This window comes from Maniola jurtina, chromosome 15 (genome assembly GCF_905333055.1).
Source record: "Maniola jurtina chromosome 15, ilManJurt1.1, whole genome shotgun sequence".
In the NCBI taxonomy this organism is placed as follows: domain Eukaryota; kingdom Metazoa; phylum Arthropoda; class Insecta; order Lepidoptera; family Nymphalidae; genus Maniola; species Maniola jurtina.
In genome coordinates this window covers 10,184,228-10,211,065 of record NC_060043.1, presented here as the reverse complement: position 1 = coordinate 10,211,065, position 26,838 = coordinate 10,184,228, and the positions used below count along the sequence as shown (strand labels likewise).

At 35.7% G+C, this 26,838-nt stretch overlaps 1 protein-coding gene across 5 annotated transcripts in view; it reads left to right on the top strand.

Annotated features, from left to right (window-relative positions):
- LOC123872265 (putative polypeptide N-acetylgalactosaminyltransferase 9) overlaps nucleotides 1-26,838 on the top strand; it is a 258,936-nt gene that overhangs the window by 55,504 nt on the left and 176,594 nt on the right. The window contains exon 1 of one of the 5 annotated variants that reach the window (XM_045916438.1): nucleotides 7,884-8,095. The exons of 1 other annotated variant lie outside the window; for it this stretch is intronic. The gene's annotated coding sequence lies outside the window, so the exon portion shown is untranslated. Of the gene's footprint in view, nucleotides 1-7,883; nucleotides 8,096-26,838 lie in introns of those variants that run through there. 3 more of the 5 variants (XM_045916436.1, XM_045916432.1, XM_045916437.1) reach the window with 3 other exon arrangements.

The window sequence follows — 26,838 nt, the reverse complement described above, 5'->3', positions numbered from 1 at the left end:
ATGTCTCAGTACTTAACAAACTTAAAATAAAGATGATGCTATCTAACATCTGTCTGCGGAGGACACTTGAGTACTGCGGTCACATCGCAAGGAAGAACGCCAGTAATATTGAAAAACTCATGGTCACTCGTAAGATCGAAGGAAAGAGACCACTTTCTTACTACTTACTTGGTGGAATAAAAAAAATAGTGCGTGTAACTTCTTTGCACGCGCTAAAAGTAAAACTCACTCACAACAACTAAGGTTGTAGCAATGGTTGATGCAGCTTTTCCGTAATCGACCTGCTGCAAATTGATTACGATAAAATGACAGGTACAACTTCATCTCTAATTAGCTAAAATGCATTGTTGCAGCAAAAATACCATAAATGCAGCCAATCACAACAACTGAGACTGTAGCATAGAATGATTGATGTTTGCTTCCGCAATAGATCAGTAGCATAAACACAGTTTTATAATTCAATCTACTCTGATTGCGTAACGGCATACATAACAGTTCAAATCCGGCAATTAGCTCCCATTCCCTCGATCGCAGTCTTCTCCCATTGCGGTTAATTTCGTTCAATTAGGGCGATTCGCATAACCACTCTCTAGTCGGCGCTTGATTAAAATTAAAGCCGGGGACGCGATTCGAATTTTCGTCTAACTCGGCCAATGTAGAGCCGAATAGTGCCGTAAAATGTAGATAATAACCCTGCGGTATTAAGGTTTACGTGTCTATAAGTGAATAATGTGTACAAATTGATAAAACATAATTGTTTTAATGAAAGTAATCTAATAGACTAAGAGCCTGCCCGTGCCAGACCTTCGTTATGTTATAAAAGCTGTAAGTTTCTCCGCGTATTGCCCCTAACACAGGGAGGAACGATCAGCGACTATGAAGTTTGGATTATGGTGGATTTGAGAGAAAAACTGTGAAGTGAAAGTTTTGAACTTTAAGGGCGTCTGGCAGAGGGATGCCACGACACTAAGTGTCTGGCAATGCATGACGTGATTTCCAATACTATTTCGAAGAAAACATTAAAAAATTAGACTTTATACTTTGACGTAAGATTTTGTACACCTTTGTTAGGAACCTGTTATCTCCCAAAGCCACCATGAATCACGATCCAAACTTCGACCATAGCCGCTGATCGTTCCTACCTGTATTGGGGACAATACAGGGAGGAACGATTGTTTTTTACTGGCGTATTGGGGAAACTTCCAGCTTTTATAAAATAACAAAGGTCTGGCACGCACTGGCTCTCTATAATTATTACGTTGTAATTAGAAAAATTGAGAAATAATCTTACAATTTACATCATTCAACTAAGTAAATAATAAGCAGTATTTTTAATGTCATTTTTTATATAATATATTTAAGTGAGATCGCGGTTATGGGCTAACTTGTAATCGAATAATTAAAAAAATAAAATGCCATGGATGAATTTACTTACCGGCTTGATAGTAAAAATACTGGTTCAAGATATTATGTATTTGGTCAGAATTAACATTTCTAAAATCTCTTCACATCCTAAACAAACACTTCAGAAAAAAGACCGGTCAAGTGCGAGTCTGACTCGCCCCGGAAGGGTTCCATACTATCAAAAAAAAAATAATTCTTTTCTATTTTTAAATTTTCATGCCGGCAATTTTAAATTTAAGATTTTTGTTATAGCGGCAATAGAAATACAAATTCTGTGAAAATTTCAGATCTCTACCTATTATGGTTCACGAGATACAGTCCGCGGACAGGCAAACAACCTCCCTGGCGCAGTAGTAAGCGCTGTGGTCTTATTAGTGGGTGGTCCCGGGTTCGATTCCTGGCAGGGGTTTGGAATTTTATTTTCTACATTTCTGATCTTATCTGGGGGGAGGCTTCGGCCGTGGCTAGTTACCACCCTACCGGCAAAGCCTTGCTACCAAGCGATTAAGCGTTCCGGTACGATGCCATTTAGAAACCAAAGAAGTATGGGTTTTAATGAAAACTGCCATACCCCTTCCAGGTTAGGCCACTTCCATCTTAGATTGCATGGTCACTAACCACCAGATGGGATTGAAAGCAAGGGCCAACTTGTATCTGAATTTTAAAAAAAGCGGACGGATGGACGGGTGGACATCGGAGTCTTAGTAATAGGGTCCCTTTGGCACCCTTGAAGTACCTACGGAACCCTAAAAAGACCTCTGCAGCCGGCGGTCGGCGACCCTGTGTCAATTATTGACAAAGAGTAAATAATGTATGATAATGAACTCTGACTGAACCGTTGATAGCTTATCGGCGGTGCATGCTGCAATCGATAGTAGCGGCAGAGTGCACTAGAGTGAGGGAATTCTTTGTTTGATCCCGATATGTCAAATGTTAAGTTATGTGAAATCAAAGAAAAATATAATATTCGATTCATAGGCTACCTACTACCTAGGGTCAAATGTAGGGACATATTTTGACGTCGAACCTCGACGTCACTGGCAGGCCTGGCGTCAAATGGTAGTCAAATGTCAGAACTAGTACATCAAAGGTTTTTTTTTTTTTTTTTTCTCTCTCGTCTGGCTTTACACTGATTAGCCAATGTCAAGTTTGTAGTTATTTACAAGTTAGGGAAACTATATGTATAAGTATGGACTTCGTCTGTGCCGGCGCCCACCGACATACACGCGGCGCCCCATTAGAGCACTTCCCAGTCAGTTCCACCACCAATGAACACCAGCAGAACACAAAAACCGGCCACTTCTAACAAAAAAACACTCCAAAAAAGCATAACACGTGCGCCAGCAAACGCCACCACAGACGAAGTCCACATCAAAGGTTGCCTGTAGAGATTGCTATAGCAATAAAGATGCCCACGCACTTGAACTGAACTGCAGCTGAACTGCAGTTCAGTTCAAGTGCGTGGGCACCTTAACCCATTTGAGGCCAAAGAAAAACTAGAAAGATAATCTTAGATTTTTTTATATTTATCAATTATTGCCAACACAAAGATACAAAAAAATAAGAAAAAAAGTCTGAAAAAATATTTTTCAGGATTTTACAGGGGTGTACCCAAATTGGCACAATGGCCACTTATGAGTCAAAATTTGAAACACAAGGTTTATCATTTCGAACTGATTTCTTGCATTTTTGCAATCCCAACCGAGTCTATTTCGGCAAAAGACACAACAGATACGCTTAGGAAGCTTTTCAGGAACGTGATCAGTACCGTCTAGTTGTGACATGGGTGAGCAGAGTGGTTTTGGATCGATTCCTTGAGATAAATTCTGGCTATACTTCGTCGAGATAATAATTCGATCTATAGGGTTTTCTTTGCAGGCAATCCCCAGGCATTTTATACTGCCATGTAAATCATGTAAGTGAATGAGATCCGCTGCCATTTTTGCCATGAATGTCAATTCTGTACAGCAATATTGATTGGACCATTTCGTCCACTCCACCCATGTCCTTGTTGTTATTTTGAAACAAATATGGAATCTTTCATACAATTTCCGTTCAGAATTCATTCGTAAGATTGCCTGTCAGTTTTCGAATAACTTGCGGTAGACTTTCGCTAAACCGGAACATTCGAAACGGATTGATTTGGTTCAATACTAAGCTTTTCAATTCGTGGCGTATTGGTTCTAATTGGAACTCTTTTGACAGCCAACGAATCATCATCACTGCTGATTTCTGAATCTGAAAGAGTAGGTAGTTACCTACCAAGATTGTGAACAAATCTAAATAAAAAAGAAAATTGCTGACTCACTCAGCGACTGACACATCAGCGCCTAGCCCAAACCCTTGAACTTGGCCCAAAGCTTGGAAGCTGAAATTTTGCATAGATGTGCCCTTTATAACGTTGTTGAAAAATAAAGCTATATGTTGCCAAATTCCCACGGAAGCAAAGCCGCGGGTGCATGCTAGTATTTCCTAGAACGTCATTTGGCAAGCTTGATGAAGTCTCGTCGTCATCAAAACCCTCTTCTTCATCAGTAACGCCACTGACCTTTCATGGAATTATAGCAAAACCATACGTCAAACTGTTATCACTATCTTGTAAGATCGTAATTATAGCCTCCTCTTATCTTCAAAAGTTGTATTTGGCACTATAATGCCTTTTTAGTTCATCTTGATAGTATGAAAAAATAGATATATATTTAGTGTTTTAGTACCATACTTGTGGCCACTGTACCCAAATTGGTACAGTAATATTTCGAGTCCTATAAAATTTTATATACTTAGTATAAGTAACTAAAAATGCTTGTAAATATTTTGTAATTTATTGAATTTGACAAAATATAATTATTATTGATGATGTATTTTATCTACATAATATAATAACTAAAAAACTATACAAACCTCCACATGTCTCTCGATAACGAAATTTGATGGATCGTTACCAAAATAATACTGATGATAACTAAATTTTTTTATGTTACATTTAATCTGTGTACTTTCAACTACTCATAAATGTAATAATGTAATAACTGATGTCAATACTTTTTTTATTTAACTTCAATAAGTAAGTGTTCCCAAATTGGCACGGCGGTCAAGAATGGGTTAAGGCCACCTTTGCACCATCTAGTATAGTTTCTTCTAATGTTTTCTGTTAATATATGTTAGTGTGTGCAGTAAAGTTTTCCAAATAAAATAAATAAATAGACCACATAATATATACTTACTTCATATTTTGTATTTAATACTAAAACATAAAAATGAAGAAGTCGGTATGAGAATGTGCAATTTGATTTAAATGTCAAGGATAACCATCATAGTAAAATGTTCAGAAACGCATAAAACCGCAGTAGCAGGTATCATTTTATCGCCAATAGCCATAATATTATTATACTTGCATTTTGCAATAATCTTTACCTTCCAATTTTTTTATGCTTTTACACTTGCTTAGTAGGTGGGTCTCTACTTTTCATTTTTAACCCCCGACCCAAAAAGAGGGGTGTTATAAGTTTGACGTGTGTATCTGTGTATCTGTGTATCTGTGTGTCTGTGTATCTGTGTATCTGTGTATCTGTCTGTGGCATCGTAGCGCCTAAACGAATGAACCGATTTTAATTTACTTTTTTTTGTTTGAAAGGTGGCTTGATCGAGAGTGTTCTTAGCTATAATCCAAAAAAATTGGTGCAGCCGTTTAAGAGTTATCAGCTCTTTTCTAGTTATCTTGTAGAAAAGATGGTTACATAACCGTTAGGTTCATAATATTATGCCAATTGACAAATGTCAAGCTGTCAAGATGGACGTTGCCTAGATACATAATTATTTATTTGAAAATGATGTTTTGGAAAACTCAGATACTTTGGATCGTAGGCGCGGAATAGCTATAATCCTAGAAAATCAGTTCAGCCGTTTGAAAGTTATCAGGTCTTTTCTAGTTACTGTAACCTTCACTTGTCGGGGGTGTTATAAATTTTTAATTTACACTTGTATATGTATATAAAATACTAGTTTCAGGTCTGATTGCAGCCAAGTGCTAGAAAATAAATAAATAATAAATATAGGTAATTCATTAATTTTCAAGGTGAATTAGATTCAGACCAAACTTATGTAAGCCAGATCAGATTTACTTTAGTTATACTTACTTACACAAATACTAAATAATAATATATTATTCCGAAACAAATAGCTAAATAGGTAATATTGCTAATATGCCAGAGTTGCATTCAATACTAGGTAGGTATTTGATAAGCGCATAACATGACCAGTCCTGCCAGATGTTGGGTAAGTATTGCATATGTTGATTCGTCTGCACATGTTGGCTATTTTCGTTGTTTTGTGACAGTTAGAAAATTAATAAATTATTATTTATTTAAAATAATACACCGCATCTCTAATTTTTCGGAGTATTGTTCGTTTTTAACCCCCGACCCAAAAAGAGGGGTGTTATATTAAGTTTGAGGTGTGTATCTGTCTGTGGTATCGTAGTTCCTAAACAAATGAACCGATTTTAATTTAGTTTTTTTTTTTTGTTTGAAAGGTGGCTTGATCGAGAGTGTTCTTAGCTATAATCCAAGAAAATCGGTTCAACCTTTTGAAAGTTATAAATTTTTAATTTACACTTGTAAGCAATTAAATATCACTTGTTTTAATTATGTAGGAAAACATCGCGAGGAAACTTTCATGCCTGAGAGTTCTGCATAATGTTCGCAAAGGTGAGTGAAGTCTGCCAAACCGCACTTGGCCAGTGTGGTGGACTATGTCTCATTCTGAGAGGAGATTCGCTCCTCTCAGAATGCTGATGATGAATAATAATTGTGAGCAGCTAAGTCAACGACTAGAGCCGCCTCTTCCACGCTGGAAACTAATATTTGCGGTAAATATATTCAAATTTCAAATGCAATAAGTTATTATGAAAAGATAATGAGGTTAATGCTAGATTACAAAATATACCTACTTATAGAGAGGCTCCTATCGTAATTGCAAGTGATAATAATGTACATGGGCAGATTATTAATATTCGTTATCATTAAAACATAGATATATTTACTTCCATACCTACTATTATTATCCATGCTTCCATACTAATATTATAAATGCGAAAGCGTGTCTGTCTGTTAGCCTTTCACGGCCCATCCGCTTAACCGATTTTGATAAACATTTAGTAAGGAGATATCAGACATCATCTGTTTGGAAGGTACAGAGATAGCTTGCACACCGGAAACGGATATTGACTATTTTTCATCCCGGGAAAATCTAAGAGTTCCACGGGATTTAAAAAAATCGAAACTGATGCGAACGAAGTCGCGGGTAGCAAAAGCTTACTTTATATACAACTAGCCGATGCTCGCGGCTTCGCCCGCGTGGATTTAGGCTTTTCGAAATCCCGTGGGAACTCTTTGATTTTCCGGGATAAAAAGTAGCCTATCTCAATAAATAGTTTATTTGGATAAGGATTAGTATTTGACGATAATATGATCAATAAACATAGGTTAATAATTTTAAATACTTTTATTCTATGGAAAAGTGGTTATAATGGCTAAAATATAAATGTTTGGTTTATACTATCGCGGACTTTTTTGTAGGCATTTTTGAGTTCTACAACTTTTCTATAGAAGTCAACCATACATCTCTAACCATTTAGGCAGCGTTCGCGAGAATCGTTAACGTATGGCAGTTTTTTCGACGCCTTACTCCACAATTTTCACAACCACGAAAAATCCTATCTATTTTCCGGGATAAAATATAGCCTATACGGATTCGGAAGAATAGAAGTAATTGTAAAAGAAATTTTGAAATCGGTCCAGTAGTTTTTGAGCCTATTCAATACAAACATACAAAAATACAAAAATACAAAGGTTTCCTCTTTATAATATTAGTATAGATTATGAAAATAATATAACTAGTAGGTAGGTAGGTATATAAATTCAGCAGTTTTTTTCAAAACCCCTAAAAACTTGGAAAAACTAATTGAACTGAAGCGCATCTCTCGTGACATTGGTGAAGTGAATTAGTTCCAGTTGGTTTGGCTGTTTGTAAAAAACTAAGAATTCTATTGAGCGAAAATGTAAAAAATGTCATGGCTATTAAGCACCTAAATTTATAATTTCATAATGTAAATTGGTTTTATTAAAATATATAAAACTAGCTGACGCCCGCGACTTCGTCAGCGTGGATTTAGGTATTCGAAATCCCGTAGGAACTCTTTGATTTGCCAGGATAAAAAGTAGCCTGTGTCTCGGAAAAGCAAAGAGTTCCTACGGGATTTTTAACGCGGACGAAGTCGCGGGCATCATCTAGTGTTAAAATAAAATTAGCTAAGAAAAAGGAATTATGACAAAAGAGTCGGCAAATATCGAAGTTTTCCCAGTGCGAATATTATCAAACGCGACAAACGGAAGCCGGGTGCGATGCGCACATCTCGCTGCCGCATCCCGTTTCACCGTCCTCAACTCCTCAGCCAATCGCCTGCAACCTCCGATCAAACGGACCTCCGTACCTCGGTCCTCCTCAGTTGAATTCAGTGCTCCGTCATCGGTAGACGCACGCTCGTTCTCCGCGAATTACGTACGCGAGCTTTCGAATTTTACCTGTGGATTTTATGTGGCAAGTGCTCTAAATATCGAATATACGCATTAACATTTTGTGGTTATACCTGGATTGGCCTTGGCTTTCACGGAAAACCCCTTCTTCATTCAAGGTTGGTGCGTTTATGCTTTGCGAATAGTAATGCTATTGGATGCATTCGGAATGTCACTTGTCCGGTCTTTATAATGGACTCTTGGACTTTTAAATTGATCATTTCGACCATTTCCGAATATGCTTAAAGTTCTTGCAGCGGCAGGTTCGTTGACTTGCAAAGCTTGAACTGTTTTTTTAATTGTTTTTTGTTACACCAGTGCGTTCCGTTCGAGGCATTTGTATGCAGTAAATTCATCGCAGGCTATCAACAAGGAATAAATAATCGTTTCCAGAATCCTAAAATGGGGAAACGCCATTAATCACAAATAGGTCCCCTCATAAGTTACAGACTACTGCGTCAAAGAGGTGATTTGTAATTCAAGTAACGTTTTCTTCAACAAGCAATCGGGCACCGTCTTTAATGGCTAAAACAACAGAGTTCAATATTCTGTAAGTAATGGTAATTCATATGCCGTATCTTTGCTTAAAAATCACTTCAAACATACATTCACCGCCTACAACATTTTAAATGAGGAAAAGTTTGCTGTTACGAGTGGTATATGAATAATTTTCATATCAAACTAAATTACCTACTCATACCATTTCCACTCCCTTTCTACACTACAAACTGCAAAGAATGGTTGTAGTGTAAAAAATATTTGTTACTTTCATTACAATAAAACATTACCTATTAATGTTGTTGTTTTAACAGGGCTCTCTCCGTCAGTCAGTTTCTAGAATATGTCTGCAAAATTTCATGGACTTTGGTTGCTTAATATTCAAATGAAATTGGAACTACGTTTGTATGAAGCGAGTGACGGAGAGACCCCTCTTAACTTATCGAATGTAAAATACACTTCTGAATACTTCTATCAGATAAGTCAGTTGATACATGATAAATGCATAATGATAATGGTAGATAGGTATTTTATCATTACCAAAATTTGTTAATTTTGTATCATATTCAGACGTTAACGAAAAACGGCTTAGTTCTAAAAAGCTACCTATTATTTATTAAAATCGATTACCCATGGACGTGGTGAATTATGCCTAATCTATTCGGCATTGTTTTTTATGTAATGGTAGTTCGTCATTATTTAGATAGTCATCACGAACACGTCTTAATGATCATTTAAAACTGAGTAATCGACAAATGTAATGGACTAACATTACATACATATTAGATAAATTATATAACCTAAAATACCATATAGAATTACAACAGAAAATGTCTAGAGACGCAATATTAATCAGTTAGTATAAAGATTTAAAGTATTGATAAGATAGCGTAGAGTCGATAGTACAAATTGCTTGAATCAAAGTTATGGAATCTAGCATTAACAGGGCTCTCTCCGTCACTCGTTTCATTAAATCATAGTTCCAATTTAATTTGAATATTAAGCAACGAAAGTCCATGAAATGCAGGCATATTCTAGAAACTGATATCTGTGTCTGTGGTGTTTTAGATTTTTCTAAAAATATGTAGTTTTAAAATTACAGGGGCTCAAAGATTTGTATGAAAACTTTTAAGACCGCGTAACTTTGAAACCGAATATTTTAACAGAAATCTGGAAAACCACAGACATAGATATTAGTTTCTAGAATATGTCTGCAAAATTTCATGGACTTTGGTTGCTTAATATTCAAACGAAATTGGAACTACGTTTGTACGAAACGAGTGACGGAGAGAGCCCTCTTAATGTGGATACAGCTCATAATAGTGAAATTAATCAATTCCGTATTTAGGTAGTGGCTTTAATAAGTAAATACCAAAATCCATTGTTTAGTTTTGAAATTATAAGGCTTAAACATGATGAGTCGGCGCAAGATGATGCATTGCTATTGCTAAGGTCGTCGGCATGTCAAGGAGAGCTAACAATAAGCGGCATTTAAATACGATGATTGCATATTAAATATATGGTGGAGATACAGCAAAATAGAAAGGCCACTGCAAACTTAATGTGATTCTAAAACGGTTTGTTAAACATCATTAATATTAACAACACTACATTGAGACCCATAACTTTCTCAAAAAGTCCAAATAACCATAATTAATTAATTATAGCTTTAAATGTGTTTGGAAGAATTTGATGCACCTATTTAGCCTTTTTTATGGTGTTAAGAAATTAGATCTTAATGAGCAATTCTTGTGTAATTCTACTCGTAATGTAATTAGTTTCTCCGAACGAAATCTAACGATTTGGATGGTATTTGGATAATATTTTACTTACTAACTTCCGTTTTCAATATTCAATCTATCTATAATCTGTCGATGAATTATTTGGTAACGCCATAATTCATGACAGTTAGAAAACATGTGACACAAGTGTAAATTACAAATTTATAACACCCTCGACAAGTGAAGGTTACAGTAACTAGAAAAAAGCTGATAACTATCAAACGGCTGAACCGATTTTCTTGGATTATAGTTAAGAACACTCTCGACCAAGCCACCTTTCAAACAAAAAAAAAAAACTAAATTAAAATCGGTTTATTAGTTTAGGAGCTACGATGCTACAGACAGATACACAGATACACACGTCAAACTTATAACATCCCTCTTTTTGGGTCGGGGGTTAAAAACGTCGAGGCTTCGACGCCATTGGCAGACGTCAAATGTTAGTACATTTGACCATAACCTAATATTCGACATATCGTCAATTCAAGATCAATCCGAGAGTTCCCTCATCCTAGTTTACTCTGGTAACGTCAGTTGTCACTTGATAAAAATCATTAGGTCTGCTTTGACAAATAACTACGTTGCTATAGTATGCTTTGACAAGTAACTAATTGATAGATAACGGATAAATTGAATATTGAAACCCGACATAAGTTTATCTAGATAGGTGTCATTGCTGAGTTCATAATAATTACTCACATAATCAAAATTAAGTACCTAGTACTAGAAGTGATCAAAAGATAATAATTTATGATTGAGATGATTGGAAAATGATTTTCAAAGTTCTTTGGTTTGTTGCTTTGGTAGAACCGAGAAGGCATCAAGAATGACTTACAGTTTTGCGCCAATGAGTTTCTGACGGATGTTTCCAAATTTCCAGCAAATTTGAAGGCCTTATTCAATGTCAGTCTTTATGTTGATTGACAAGAGATAAAAGATAATTAACATTCTGCTTCTTATTCTATTTTAATGAGGATACCGGTATTGTGTTTGAGTTAGCTACTTAAGTTCCTAATTGTTAATTAATAAGACGTGTACAATGAAAATTCGTGAATCAAGACTCCAAAAATATTGTATCTGTTAACTTCATAAATAAATCTCTAATTTTCAAATATTTTGAAACTTTTGGAAGTTTTGCTAAGAGAAAAATGAGAATAAATCCGAATCAGAGGTTTCTTTGAACAATCTTGTCCTGTGTCTAGTCTAAACTCGCCTACATAACTTAGCTTATAGCTATATTGTATTAGATGTTTCCGTTAGTTGGTAGCAATGGATCTGTTTTTAACCCCCAACCCAAAAAGAGGGGTGTTATAAGTTTGACGTGTGTATCTGTGTATCTGTCTGTGGCATCGTAGCTCCTAAACTAATGAACCGATTTTAATTTAGTTTTTTTTTTTTGTTTGAAAGGTGGCTTGATCGAAAGTGTTCTTAGCTATAATCTAAGAAAATCGGTTCAGCCGTTTGAAAGTTACCAGCTGTTTTCTAGTTATTACTGTAACCTTCACTTGTCGGCGTTGTTATAAATTTTTAATTTACACTTGTAGTCTGTGGTTTTAGTTAATCTAATCTTCTCATATCATCATCAATAAGTCATGCATTCTAAGAAATATCATTGATTTTTTTATTAAAATCTGATTTTTATCAGCAAAGGTTGCTATCGGTAGAGTATAAATATTAAATTATACTTGCGTGTTAATACGAAATCGTTGTTATCTATTCATGAAGTATAATTAGGCTTAAATAAACATTAATAAAGTGTTGGGTATCCAACGGTGATTACATAAATAATTGTTGGTCCCTAAACTACTATTTGATGACGTGTACCCTAATTTGCCACTGAGTTAGAGCCTGTTAAAATAATGTGTACAGTTGTCCATATATCCAGCCTGTCGACATAACACAGGGTTAGGTTTGATGGTCCAACATCCCAGCGTCGCCAGACGTTACTTATTTTCTGAGAAACATAATGTGTGGGATAGAGTAGAGTTAGTATGTACTTTGAACGTATGCATATTCTGTTTGCTAGCTTGTGGCTAATTTAAAGATATCAACTGCTAAAGGTACGGAAGAACATTACTTACTAACTTTTCTTAAAGTCTAAGTACTGATTTTTATGTAGGTATATCGCCTGAGTATCATAATAGACAAATTATGACTAAGACTATAAATAAGTTTAATTATGTTATTTTTTTGCGGGCTTAAAGCGTCTGGCGGACACAACCTTCAGCGAGAAGTAACTGGTAGTATTGAATATTAATTAATAATAATATTCTGTAGTGTAAAACATAAGTACATGATAAAAATCAGCACTCAGACTATAAGAAAAGTGAATAATGATTTTAAGTACCTTTAACAGTTGATATCTTTTAACTGGTCGTCGGCACAAGGTAGCAAATATGTTTGCATTAAATGCACACACTATCGCTACTCTATCCCACGGATTTTGTTTCTCAGAAAATAAGTTACGTCTGGTGGTCTCGGGATTCTGGACTAACAATATGGGCTGTCGACATAACGCAGGGCTTAGACTTGAGGGCTTAGACCGAACATTGTAGAAATATCCTGTGAAATATGTCTCAAAGCCCAGATGTTTAATTATACGATGAAAGTTAAAACGTATCTTAGGAGCTTCTGAAACATATTCGCGATGGTTTTGCTTCAGATTTGAGATTTTGGTACAGATAATATTTTAATCTTACAAGTTTAAATTATTGTTCTCAAACACACATTCATTTAGCTTACACTCATCTAATTTATCGTCGCCAGGAAGTGGCAAAGTGAGTTTATCTCCAGATTTTAATCTTTGTTTTCCTCCTCGAATAAGTTTTGCTATTTATAAAGTGGCATCCCTTATTTGATGTTACGTAACTTTTGATTTTAATTCACGGTTTGTTTTAGTTCATTTGATGATCGTCTTATTAATGTAAAAATGAAATTAATGCAAAAAATAAATGAAATGGTTTTTTTTTAAATTAATTTTAATGAAATACGAGTAATTATAGCATTGAAGTTATTGCAAAAAACTTGATTGATTCATTTTAAATCTTAGCTTTGGTTTTAAGTCAACGTAATTAATTATCACCAGTAGGTACGTCAGTTATCTGATAAATTCTATAATTGATAATCCAAAATGTACAATGGTAGTTGGTACATCATTATCAACCCGTCGCCGGCTCACTACAGAGCACGGGTCTCTTCTCAAAATGAAAATTGACCAGCGTGGTTGACTATGGCCAACCCGGCCATAGTCAACCACGCTGGCCAAATGAGCATTGGCAGACTTCACACACTTTTAAGAATATTATGGTGAACTCTCAGGCATGAAGATTTCCTAACAATATTGACCTTCACGGATTAACCGACATTGAATTGTTTAAAACGCACATTACCCGAAAAGTTAGGGGTGCGTGCCCGGGATCGAACCCCCGATCTCCCGAATAGGAGACGGATATCTTACCACTAGGCTATCATGACATGTTAGGAAGCCTCAATAATATTTACTAACAAGTGTAAATTAAAAATTTATAACACCCCCGACAAGTGAAGGTTACAGTAACTAGAAAAGAGCTGATAACTTTCAAACGGCTGAACCGATTTTCTTGGATTATAGCTAAGAACACTCTCGATCAAACAAAAAAAACTAATTTAAAATCGGTTCATTAGTTTAGGAGCTACGATACCACAGACAGATACACAGATACACACGTCAAACTTATAACACCCCTCTTTTTGGGTCGGGGGTCAAAAAAATCGTCAGTTTGGGATTTAGGAATGATGTCACACATGTCATTTGAATTTTTAATTTGTTACTTGTTTCAAATTAATTGCCGCGCGTAATTGATGCTCTCAATTTGTAGCATACATGATACATACATGTCACAAATCTGCAATGCAGTCAGCAGTACGAACGGGCGCAAGTTTAATGCCCCGTGACAAGTTGTCGGGTGTCACCACGGGAATTAGTGGCTATTTTATACGTTTATCTTACTTTTTATTTTATTTGCGACAGTATTTTTTCGATTCATTCTATCCTGTATTCTGTGTGGTGCTAAAATAATTGTACTAAGCATTAGTAAGTAGTTCAGATTTCATGGGTGAACTGAACTCTGGTATAATTATTTTAATGGTATTTTGGTTTCATTTTATTTGTACTTAGCTGATGCTCATGAATTTTTAATTTTCCGGGATAAAAAGTAGCCTACGATAGGTTAAAAATTAAAACAAACTTTAAAAAAGTAGCCTATGACGCTCTTCAGGTTTATAACTCTATCCATGCGCAAAACCACCTCAATCCGCGTTGCTCCGTTGCAGACATGGTGGTGACGCGAGGACGTGTTTGAAGGACAAACCAACAAACAGACAGACTTTCGCATTTGTAATATGGGTGGTGATCATTTGAATTTTCAATGAATCAGTATTTCAAGTAGTCAAATAAAAAAAAAAGATTTGATGCCAAACCTCTGATTTTATTTCATCCGTGATTCATAATTGAGATGTATGGCGATCATAATAGCTCTATCATCATATATTTCAATCTCAATTTGAATAGTATGTCATGGATATTTACCAGGACAACTACTAATTTTATCCTTTATGATTAAACTCTGTGTTTTTAAAAGTCTCAAGTTCGATTCCTGTCAAATAGAATTCAGGAATTTATAAATGACTAAACCGTCTCGGTTCTGGTCTAAGGCTCAGGCTTCATCCGCGGTTAGTTATTAACCAACCGGTAAATCCATACAACTAATTGGTTTCATAAAACCTGTCGGCCCGCTTTCATCATTTTTGTATTTGCCTGCATTGTTTTTGTCAAGAACGTAATTTGTTAGAAAAATCCATAAATTTGCCTTCAAACTACGGAAATATAATATAATATAATATAATATATAAATATTGCTCACCCTACTTTTAAATGTCACTGTTCACACTTATTTGTAATATTATTACATCTAACAGTGTGAACAGTGACATTTAAAAGTAGGGTGAGCGATATTAATGTATTATATTATATTCCGTAGTTTGAAATCAACTTAATCCTTTGGATTAGCTAGCAGTCTTTCCACTATTGAGTAGGCCACACAGTTTTTTCAAGAGTTTGAAAACTCAGCCAATAACAACAATACGATCTCAATTTAAATCACATCGCACTTCACACTAATATTATAAAGGAGAAAGTTTGTATGTGTGTGCGTGTGTGTGTGTGTATGTTTGTTACTCCTTCACGCAAAAACTACTGGACGGATTGGGCTGAAATTTAGAATGGAGATAGATTATACCCTGGATTAGCACATAGGCTACTTTTTATCCCGGAAAATCAAAGAGTTCCCACGGGAATTTTAAAAAACCTACATCCACGCGAACGAAGTCGCGGGTATCAGCTAGTAATACATATTATAACCGCAAGGTTAGTGTTTGGCGTCTATAATTAGGTGTACCTATCAACTCGTAACTTTTCCATACATTTTTCTGTCTTCGCCTAGCTATTTATAGCTCACGTTAATTGTAGCTGGATAATAATCGGACTACAGATTATAAATCACAAAAGCAGTCACCAAGGCAAGGTTTAAATGCCCACAACGACTTGTGTCACCACTCACCGCGGGCATTCATTAATCTACTGTATTCATTTTATACGCGGTGTAAGTAAACTATGCTATTTTAAATTTTTTTTCTTCCCTTTTCTTAATCATCGATACCTATGTAACTTTTGCATACATTTTTCCGATAGTAATCGGCCTCAACACTAAATCATAGCAGTACCAGCGCAGGCTTTAAATGCCCACAACAACTTTTATCACCACGGGCACTCATTAGTCTACTGTTTTAGTGGAGATATATTTATTTTATACTCGGTGTAAGTAAATGATATTTAGGTAATTTTTTCTCCAAAGAAAGAAGAAGAAAGGTAACTTAAGTTTATACTAGTATCTAAAGCTATATCCCATGCAGATACTTTCTTTCAATTATTATAAGTTTATACATGACACTCCCGCCACGCCACGACTTTGCTCGAGTGAAGTATTTGAAAATCCCTTCTTAGTGGGTTTATAATTTACTATTAAGAAACCTGAAAGTTATTCGTAATGTTCTCGAAAAGGTGTGAAGTTTGTCGATCCACACTTGGCCAGTGTGATCGACTATGACCTAAACCCTTCTCATCCTGAGGGGAGACCCTAGCTCACTAGTGATGATCCATAACGTCCATGATGCTCAGTAACCTTAGTGGCTGATACATAGTATGCCAAAAATTTAAGCTTCCTATCCTACTATAAATATTTTTATTTAGTTCTAAAGTAAACAATGTAACGTCTCATAATACATAATTATTTCAATTGTGTAACGACAATCACCTTTACGAAACCTTAATCAGCGTTGTTGAAAAACGCAAAGCTTTGCCTAATTATACGAATAGAAGTATGACATTACGCCTTTAAATACAGTACATAGTGTAAGAGACGGTTACAATATTTCTTATGAAACTAATACGTAAAATGTTTCAAAATAGAGCATTTTTTTACACGATTGCCTAAAAAAGGAGTGTTATGTTTTCAGGGTTCATTTGTATTTCATTGTTCCACCATAACTTCTGAATGCCTGAATAGCTTTGAACGTATGTGGTATCGTTAGAATTCTTGCTACAATTTTTACACACAGGCTATAATTTAAAAAAAAAAAAAATTCAATATGACGGAGCAGTCACATGTGTTTTAGATTTTTTTTTAATTAATAATTACTCACTTGTTCTTACGATAATTTAGTAATTTGACTGAATTTATAAAAGCATTTTAGCTATAGCATTATTGATTTTTTTAATCAATTAAGATTGCTTATCTATGTCAATTTGATGAATTAAATCGTTGTTATTGATGGATAATGATAAGTACAATAAAATATAAGGAAACGATAATGATTTTTGTGTATTCGAGGAACTAGCGATTCGTGTAAGATACCTACCTACCTACTTACTTTAATGTATTTTGAAACATGTACAAAAATAAATTAGTACTTAATCGAGTATTGTGTAAGAGATAATATACATAATTAGATGATGGCCGACTTAAAAAAAAAGTTTCTTAAAAATTGCATGGGATCCCTTTGATTTTCCGGCATAATAAGTAGCCTATGTTCACCTCTAATTAAGTCAAAAAAACAATGATAGCCTAATGGTTAAGACGTCGTATCGGCCTTCTGTTCAGGAGGGCGGGGGTTCTATTCCAGGCACGTACCACTAACTTTTCATAACGGTGAAAGAAAACATCGCGAGGAAACGTGCATGCCTGAGAGCTGTCGTTAATTTTCTCAAATGTGTGTGTGAAGTCTGCTAATCTGCACTTGGCCAGCGTGGTGGAGGTGGACTTTGGTCAAATCTTTCTTATTATGATAGTACTCAGTAGTGAGCCGGCGTTGGGTTGATGATGATGGTGTTTACTAACAAGTGTGATTAAGTAACACTTATAGGTACTTAAATGTGGAGTCAGGTGAAAGATTTTTGTATTCTAGTCATGTAAGATATTATGACTATCTCTTGGACTAGGTAGGTAGTGGGTAATTATTTCAAACATTTCCTCTCAGTCCGGAACGATGTACGTGGGAACGTTCAGTGTAATGAGCTTATTAAGTTTTTGTTCGGGCGCGCTTAAGTAAAATGGATCGGTATATTTTCGCTCTAGTTCTATTTAATTTTTATTGTTTTGGTCTATTACGTTACTATGACGTGTATTTGCATTTTTCCCGACTGGTTTTGGACCTGTCTAGGTTCTAAACTTTATTCCTATGAAATGAAATAAAATGAAATGAAATGACATTTCCTATAGTGACATTTTTTGTTTTATGACTGCATTAAGTAATAAAAAAAATACCTATTCTACATTCTATAAGTATTACTGTGGTCACGAGGAAAATAATTGGTTATCTTATCACAAAACTGTTAATGTGTTCCGTTTCTAATTAATTTTTCCCTATATATCATTATCATTAGTAATAGCGTCAGGTAATTTTGCCTTAGAAATGGCAAGCTTAAATTGATTTGGTGTCGAAATGTGCAGTATTAGCAGACCCTCTAGCCGCCCGGTTGACAGACAACATGCCGTCAGCCTTACTGAAGTATCCATACTTCAGGCAGGCTCCCATGCAGCCGGGATATGGGCGGCGCAAGAATGCGTATGTGAAAAATCTCTATTTAAGAGGCCTATTGCTCAGCTGTGCACGTCTGTCGGTTGACGAATTACTGCGACCTAAACCCACATCAAAACAAATTTTATTGGTATTTTTTATGACCAGAACCAGATGCGACAACGGGTGTTGGGCAGTGATTCTGTTTATATAGGAGATCGACGTAGGTACTGTTTATTTGATGTTCACAAAACTAGCGCAATATATACAGATACATTCCGAAAATGGACATTGCATGCACGGCATGGTAACAAGTGTAAATTAAAAATTTATAACACCCCCGACAAGTGAAGGTTGCAGTAACTAGAAAAGAGCTGATAACTTTCAAACGGCTGAACCGATTTTCTTGGATTATAGCTAAGAACACTCTCAATCAAGCCACCTTTCAAACAAAAAAAACTAAATTAAAATCGGTTCATTAGTTTAGGAGCGACGATGCCACAGACAGATACAGAGATACACACGTAAAACTTATAACACCCCTCTTTTTGGGTCGGGGGTTACCGGTTAATATACCACAATGCGTGGCTAAGTATGTGTGAGAGAACACTCACCACACTCACATTTGCGTTTATGTATGCGTACACACTTGTATACAACGCTTCGAAAGGACACGTCCGATAAGGAGCTATCCAGTCGGCCAGAGGATGTAAGTGTTTTGTGATTGCCACACAATACATCTGACTGTCAGTTCAAACATTTTTTTGGGGCATCGGGCAGTCCTTATCTTTAAACACATAAAGGGGCTATCAAAATATAGTTTGATAAATCATAATCCTTTTTTTGCATTTGTTTAAAATACTTGATCACCATGTTAAACACACCTGGTGTACTTCGGCCACCTAGATCTTTTTTCCACATACATGCAAATTGTGGAACCAACTCCCTTCCCCGGTGTTCTTGCTGGATTTTAACATGCGTTATTCAAAGGGCAGATCAACGAATTCCTGAAAACCGGCAACGCATTGCGCATTGGCGGTTCCTCTGGTGCTGCTGGGCGGAAATGTTCATGGGCGGTGGTAATCCTGTTTCAGGTGATCCGTTTGCTCGTTTGCTCGCTATTTACACAATACTAGAGGATGCCCGCGACTTCGTACGCGTGGATTTAGGTTTTTAAAGATCCCGTGGGAACTGTTCGATTTTCCGGGATAAAAAATGCCTATATCAATAACAGGGACGCAAGCTACCTCGGTACCAAATTTTATACAAATCGGTTAAGCGGATGGGTTTTTAGGAATCCCGAGGGAACTCTTAGATTTTCCGGCAAAAAAGTAGCCTATGTCCGTTCCCAGGTAATAAGCTAACGCTGTACCAAACGTGAGAATCGGTTAAACTTGAGCCGTTAAAAGGTAACAGACAGACAGACACACTTGCGCGTTTATAATATTAGTATGGATAAAAAAAATATTATGCAGGTACTTAGTAGTTACCTATACAAATTTTTGATTACACCGCACACAATACACTGCGTAATTATCGGTTTGGCGTTATAATCGCGGCAGAGGTAATCAGTGTGAAATATTGATAACATTTTATACATAATTCGCATCGAAGCAGGCGTGAGATAATTCTTTCCGCTGATAACACGCTTTTTCAGTACTTTAGCTAGTTCATTAAAATTGAAAGCTGAAGTAATATTATATTAATAACAATTTATTGCTTTCTTACTGTCCCTACTTATATTTAACCCAGGTCGGTAGCTGGATGGGTGCCCGACTTTCAAAGTTCCATCTGGACCTTTTCGTTTCTTCCGTGTCCTAAGTGTCAGTAATTCCTGTAATCGAATGGCATGCAAAAGGATTTACCGCACCGCCAACCGCATTTTTTCAAGAAGACCCCTATCATGTGATTGATAGAAAGGGGTCACAACTTTCAGCAATGAGGAAAAACGACGCAGAGACGGTGACTGACGATAAGTCAGGATGGTGGTAACAGGAACTTAGCCCTATTGAACGTGGGTCCATCGAATTTGTACTAGTTGGATTGGTCTAATGAGTGGTTGGTAAAAAAATTGATTAATGTCTGACGATTGTAAAAAAGGATGTCAGGTATATCAAGTTAAGTTACAGAGCCCAATAGTCATTCCCCAATATTAGTGCTGGAAGAAAGTATAATGACAAGCAAAAGAACTCTATATAATGACCAAAGACGCAATTGGTTGGATGATAATATTGTAAGAGAGTTTAGTTTAGTTATCGTTACCCGGAATCAAAAGAAGCGCTTTTACATAGAGAGGCTTTTTGCGTGATGACCGCCAAACTACGATTGAAACGATAAAATTTTTAATTTACCCTAAATACCTCATATTATAGATGATATCTTTATTAATCACTGAAGAAACGCAGTGAAATTAAAAGAAACTACGGAAAGCCGAAACAAACGTGTTATTACATTACTTATGCAAGACACAAGTGGTGAATTATGTTAAACGATGATTTATATTAGCTTTCTTTTTCTCATCTCATCCGGCTGTCTTCCAATTTGCAGCGGTGACCGAATTCGAGATATTCGCGGACACAAGTTAGGGTGTGGTTCCACTAAAGCGAACACAAGAAGCATGCGACTAAGCATCACGTTTTTCAATATCGGAGAGTGAAAAATGTCTTCTGATGAGCCTTTAAACAATACCGATAAGCGATGAAAGCACAAGCGTAAATTAATAATTTATAACACTCCCGACAAGTGAAGGTTACAGGAACTAGAAAAGAGCTGATAACTTTCGAACGGCTGAACCGATTTTCTTGGATTATAGCTAAGAACACGCCACCTTTCAAACAAAAAATACTAAATTCAAATCGGTTCATTAGTTTAGGAGCTACGATGCCACAGACAGATACACAGATGTACATGTCAAACTTACATGCCCAACATGCCCTCTTTTTGGGTCGGGGGTTAAAAAACAAAGCTGCTCGTCCCCACTTTGATTGGCTCGATATAGTGAAATATCCATTTATGCAGGTTTGCGTTACCCCTCTCTGCCACTCGTCTTCGCTTCAATGAAAACGCACCTTTAAAACACACAGAAGACCAATATTGAGCGGTTAGACCGGTCTGCAAATAGATAGAAAATTTTTGAGAGTTCAATAACCTTTAAATTGAAATTCCATTTCAATCGTAAAAATCGATTTTAGTTAAAATTTAATTGAGTGCCTACTTTTTTAATGGTATTTTTAACCCTTGTATTTACCCGCATGTTTAGGTACTTGGATCTGTATAACATAATAATATGTCTATCTGTATAATATCATCAAATACAGTATAGTATAATATAATATTATATTTGATGGTGTATAGTTAAGAGGAGTTTATTCGTAGTGCGCTCCAAACAAACGTAGTTTGGTCCTTATTGGAATATTAACCAACTAGCTGATGCCCGCGACTTCAATCGCGTGGATATAGGTTCTTTTAAATCTCGTGGGAACTCTTTTATTTTCCGGGATGTAGACGTTCTAAAATTAACATCTCCCGAATATTAACATCATCCAAATAATTATGAAGGTTCCGTTCCAAGTAGATCGGTTAGATAAATTATATTAAAACATTTCATGGCATTGCATTAATTATTTATAGTTGAAAATATGGGAATAGAACAAAGTAGCTTTTCATGAGAGTTTTACTACAGTTGAATTGGTAAGTCTGTTGTTAGAACTAATTAGAAATTTTTCGTTAATTTTTTGTAACGCAATGTTAGTGAAAACAACTACTGAGATTTTCAATATAATATTATTCTTGCTTTCGTCAGTAAATTAATAAATTAAATATTAATTATTGATGTGTAAACTCGATAATAATACCGTCTATAATATATTGATACTAGCTGATGCCCGCGACTTCGTTCGCGTGGATTTAGGTTTTTTGGAATCCCGTAGGAACTCTTTGATTCTTTGGCCTATGTGCTAATCCAGGGTAAAATCTATCTCCATTCTAAATTTCAGCCCAATCCATCCAGTAGTTTTTGCGTGAAGGAGTAACAAACACACACACACACACACACACGCACGCACGCACGCACGCACGCACGCACGCACGCACGCACGCACTCACGCACGCACGCACGCACGCACATACACACACACACACACACACACACACACACACACACACACACACACACACACACAAACACACACATACAACAAACTTTCGCCTATATAATATTAGTGTGATTGATATAATAGTAATAATTATTGACTGTCTCGTACCTAGGAAGCATGGCAATACACACTATGCCTGTATATAGCAAGTGAGAAATTGCAGTTTCTATTGACAATAATTAATACCTAACATCAACCTCACCACCCAGTAAGATAAGATTACTGGAATCGTAATTATCAAGGATGAATAACTGTAACATAAATTCAACGAACTGAGTGTTGAGAATTATTATCATTCGGTCAAATGCAGTATTGAAAGGTCATATTGTTTGAATTCCGAAGATAGTATACATAACGTTCCTGAAGTTCTAACAGTGCGTGAGTCATTCTTGGCGGGTTACATTTTAATGCCAGTCCATGAAGATAGTTCACCCGTTTTCATTCGACCAATCAGAATTATGACATCTTTTATTTCGTCAATAACTTCATTATCTTTTTTCAAAATATTATATGCATCAAGGGTTGCTAACGAATATTTTATACATTTTCATTACTCTCCTGTAAGTAGACTTTTTGACTTACGCTCTGTTAGAACTTCACTGACGATAAGGCAAATTACATTTTCATATAGATATAATACACGTAGTAGTGTACCTATTTAGTATTTGGTTTTAAGTTTTTTAATCTACTTATATAAAGCTTATATATTGATGACAAGTGCCTACAGCTAAAGTCAGAGGCAGTGATCAAGTGTTCCAAAAATACAAGCTTAGATTAGAAAAACACCCTAAACCACAATACAAAACGCCTTAAAAGATGGCACATACTAAAACTAGACAAGAGATAAACTTACTCGATTTACAACACCAAAGGGGAGATATTCTCTGGAATACCACCCTGAAAATATCAAATTAAGTCAACGCCTAACTTTGATTTAGCCATAATCAGAGTAAGGTGTTGACTTAATTTGACATTTTTTTGGGGAAAAGTGGATGGCAGACATTGAAAAGAAGACTAGATGTGTCCAAAGCTTTTGAACCTATCAATATAAGTGACCTAGCTGTTCTATAATAATTGTACCTACGTATCCGTCAACATAAAAATATATGGTAACTAGTTGTTACTTTTGTATTTGCCGTTGTCACTAAAACATAATCATGAGCTGTTAGCATCTGTATTCTGAACTGAATTGATGTTAGGCATTTCGAAAGGGAAATTGGCCCACATCACTGTGTTACGTTCTATTAAGCCAATGTGTATTTTACAGTTACTGTCGAAGGATCACAATTGAATTTTTACACGGTTTTTGTTGTATATTATATTATATTCTACGTTTTTAGGTTGCATATCAAACATGCGGGCGGAAATTTTCGCTTTTTCCATAATTTCCTATTTTATTTGGTGAAGTGGCTACAATATAGCACCTATAATGATTTGTCATTAAATAGCAATTTGTTATGTTGTATATGTATATGTTTTTGTTAACAAATGATACCCTGCAATTTCATCCGCGTGGATTTAGGATTTTGAAAGTTTCATTCGAATTCTTTGATTTTTTTGGGATAAATAGTAACATCTCTCCACGATGTAAGCTATTTTGTACCAAATATCAAGAACGGATAGCTCGTGAAAAGGTAACAGACAGACGAACAGAAATATTTTATTTTATTATTTGCAATATTACTCAGTATGGATTTTATTATTAAACTGAATAGGCTCATACATAAGTATTGCTTTTATACATGGCATAATATTGTATATCAAATCTTTGAAAAGAGCAACCGCCGAGTTTCTTGCTGGTTCTTCTCAATAGGAAAGGAATTCCGAACCAGTGGTAGATGCTTTTGACGATTCAAAAGAACTTGTAAAAGTCTAATTGAATAAAAATATTTTGAATTTTGAATTGTTCAATAGACACGCATCCTGATGTTTTAGTAGCGTCCAAATAGACACTATACGCTCTCTTGTTGTTGTAAGTAACTATACGTTGTACGCTCCTCGAAACGTATCTTACTCAGGCCTTAGGCCTTAGGCTCGGTATCCACCAAGACGGAGATGAGCAGAGATATAGAATAGAATAGATTTTTATTCAAATCGACTTTTACAAGTGCTTTTGAATCGTCAAATAATTTACCACTGGTTCGAAATGCCGTTCCTATCGAGAAGAACCAGCAAAAAACTCGGATATGTTCGGTAGTCTAATCATGTTCTTAATAGATGAGGTGAAAACTTTCTGATTCTCAAAAATCTGATTGTTCGACTGAATACATAGTCCGCTCCACTCAGTTTGAGTAGTTACCGAGCTTTAATCTTAGAAATTGAGTTCAGTATTCCAAAAATTTAAATGCTTAGGCACTTGAAGTCAATTAAACTTTACTCATTTGTTAACAATGTACCGCGTGTCATAAAAAAGTCATAAGCATAACTTCATAAGTGGTAATAAAGAGCGATAAGAAGACTTGAGTGTTCAAAAGGATATTCGAAAAGCGTTGCGCTATCCAAACGGAGTTCCCGATATAGTAATGTTACGAACCAAGTTCAAAGTGTATGCAAAGTTGACTCTGCCCGTGTGTGTTAACTTCATGATTTTTTCCTCTTGGAAGAGTTCTCAAGCGACTAACTAACTTCCAAATTAAATTATTTTGTCCTTTCTTTAAAGTTGACCCAAATCGGTAAATGAATAAGTGATCAATTGTGTGTTGGTGGTGTGAATTTGGCATTTGCCTTCCTTCCGGTTGTTGGCTAGTGGCACTCTAAGTTATCGGTTTAAGTTATTTTCACCAACCTCTGATAATAATCGCTATGCCCAAGAGTCGAAATTGTACTCATAAGGACCCATCGCATTATTATGCCGAGAAAATCCATGCCATCATGTGATTAATGGAATGGGTTATGACCTAAAATCTTCTTAATATATAAAATACAAAAAAATGTTTCTACTTAAGTTCGTTATTGAATTTGAAACCATCCGACCGATGTGCCCCAAACCAGTTTTATTAGAAAGGCAATAATGCGAAATTTTTTAGTGTAGTAGCACACGCCAGGTAAGTAAATAATATTGTAGAGGGATTAGAAAATTCCTGTCTGACCGTTATTTAAAAAAAAAGCAAAGGTGCCGTTCGGTTATCATTAGGCAGCTCAATTTATAACCTCTGAGTAAAATGATACCGTCTGGAAAGATCCAACTCTGCATATTTGTGAACTTCGCCTGTAACACCGATATAGAAATACCTACAAGGGCTAGCACTTAAGAACTATTATACAACTATGATAAGAGTTTTGGTACAGAGTTTAAATCTAAAGAGCTGTTTCGAGTAATTTACAATACAACAATAGGAGGAAGTCCTGTTTTGTTTGGCGCCATTAGACTGAGTTTTAATTATGGTTTGTGGGTTAGTTTAACGGTCACTGTGGTAACTATAGTCATAATAGTTGTCATTATAAAGTTTCTGAAGCTATTTTGTTGCTGATAATTGTAGATTTATTTTTTAATGTCGAAGATGACTAATATACCCCTTTCTTTTCCAATTAAACGTAACGTTTGTGCTAGGAGCAGATACATGACATGACAGTTATCCAATTGGCAAGGTTTGGACCGTCTACCTTTTGGATTTCTACCCTGTTTGAGATGCCAATGCTTCGTTCATTTTAAGAATCAATTACAACTACAAAATGTTTGCTGTAATTTCGACGGCACTCTCGTAGCTCTTATTTATTATGAGAGAAAGATAAGGAATAAGGTAGCGCGATAAAAAGAGAGGAGTTTATTAAATTTTAGGCCGCAGCGCTAAATTGCACTTTTTAACCCCCGACCCAAAAAGAGTGTGTCTGTGTACCTGTGTATCTGTCTGTGGTATCCTAGCTCCCAAACGAATGAACCGATTTTAATTTTGTTTTTTTTTTTGTTTGAAAGGTGGCTTGATTGAGAGTGTTCTTAGCTATAATTGAAGAAATTCGGTTCAGCCGTTTGAAAGTTATCAGCTAGTTTTCTTACAGAGGTTTTTGTGTCGGGGGGGTTTTTTTAAATTTTGAGTTAGTTTTAGTATTACAATTGTTCGTGAAGCTCTAAAACTAGGTATATCCAGACTATTTGTGGTGTGGTGCGAGTGAAGACCGGCTAAACAAGTCCATTGAATGCAAAGGTTTGTCATGAACTCATGAGTCTACGACTGGTTTAAATATTCCTATTTTGTCGCTTTTAAAAAAATATAATTTTACATACATACATAAGTAGATACTTAATATTACTGACTGGGTAGGTATACTAATGAGAAACTAAATAATTCTGAGCGTTGATTAGTTTTTGCACGGCCATAA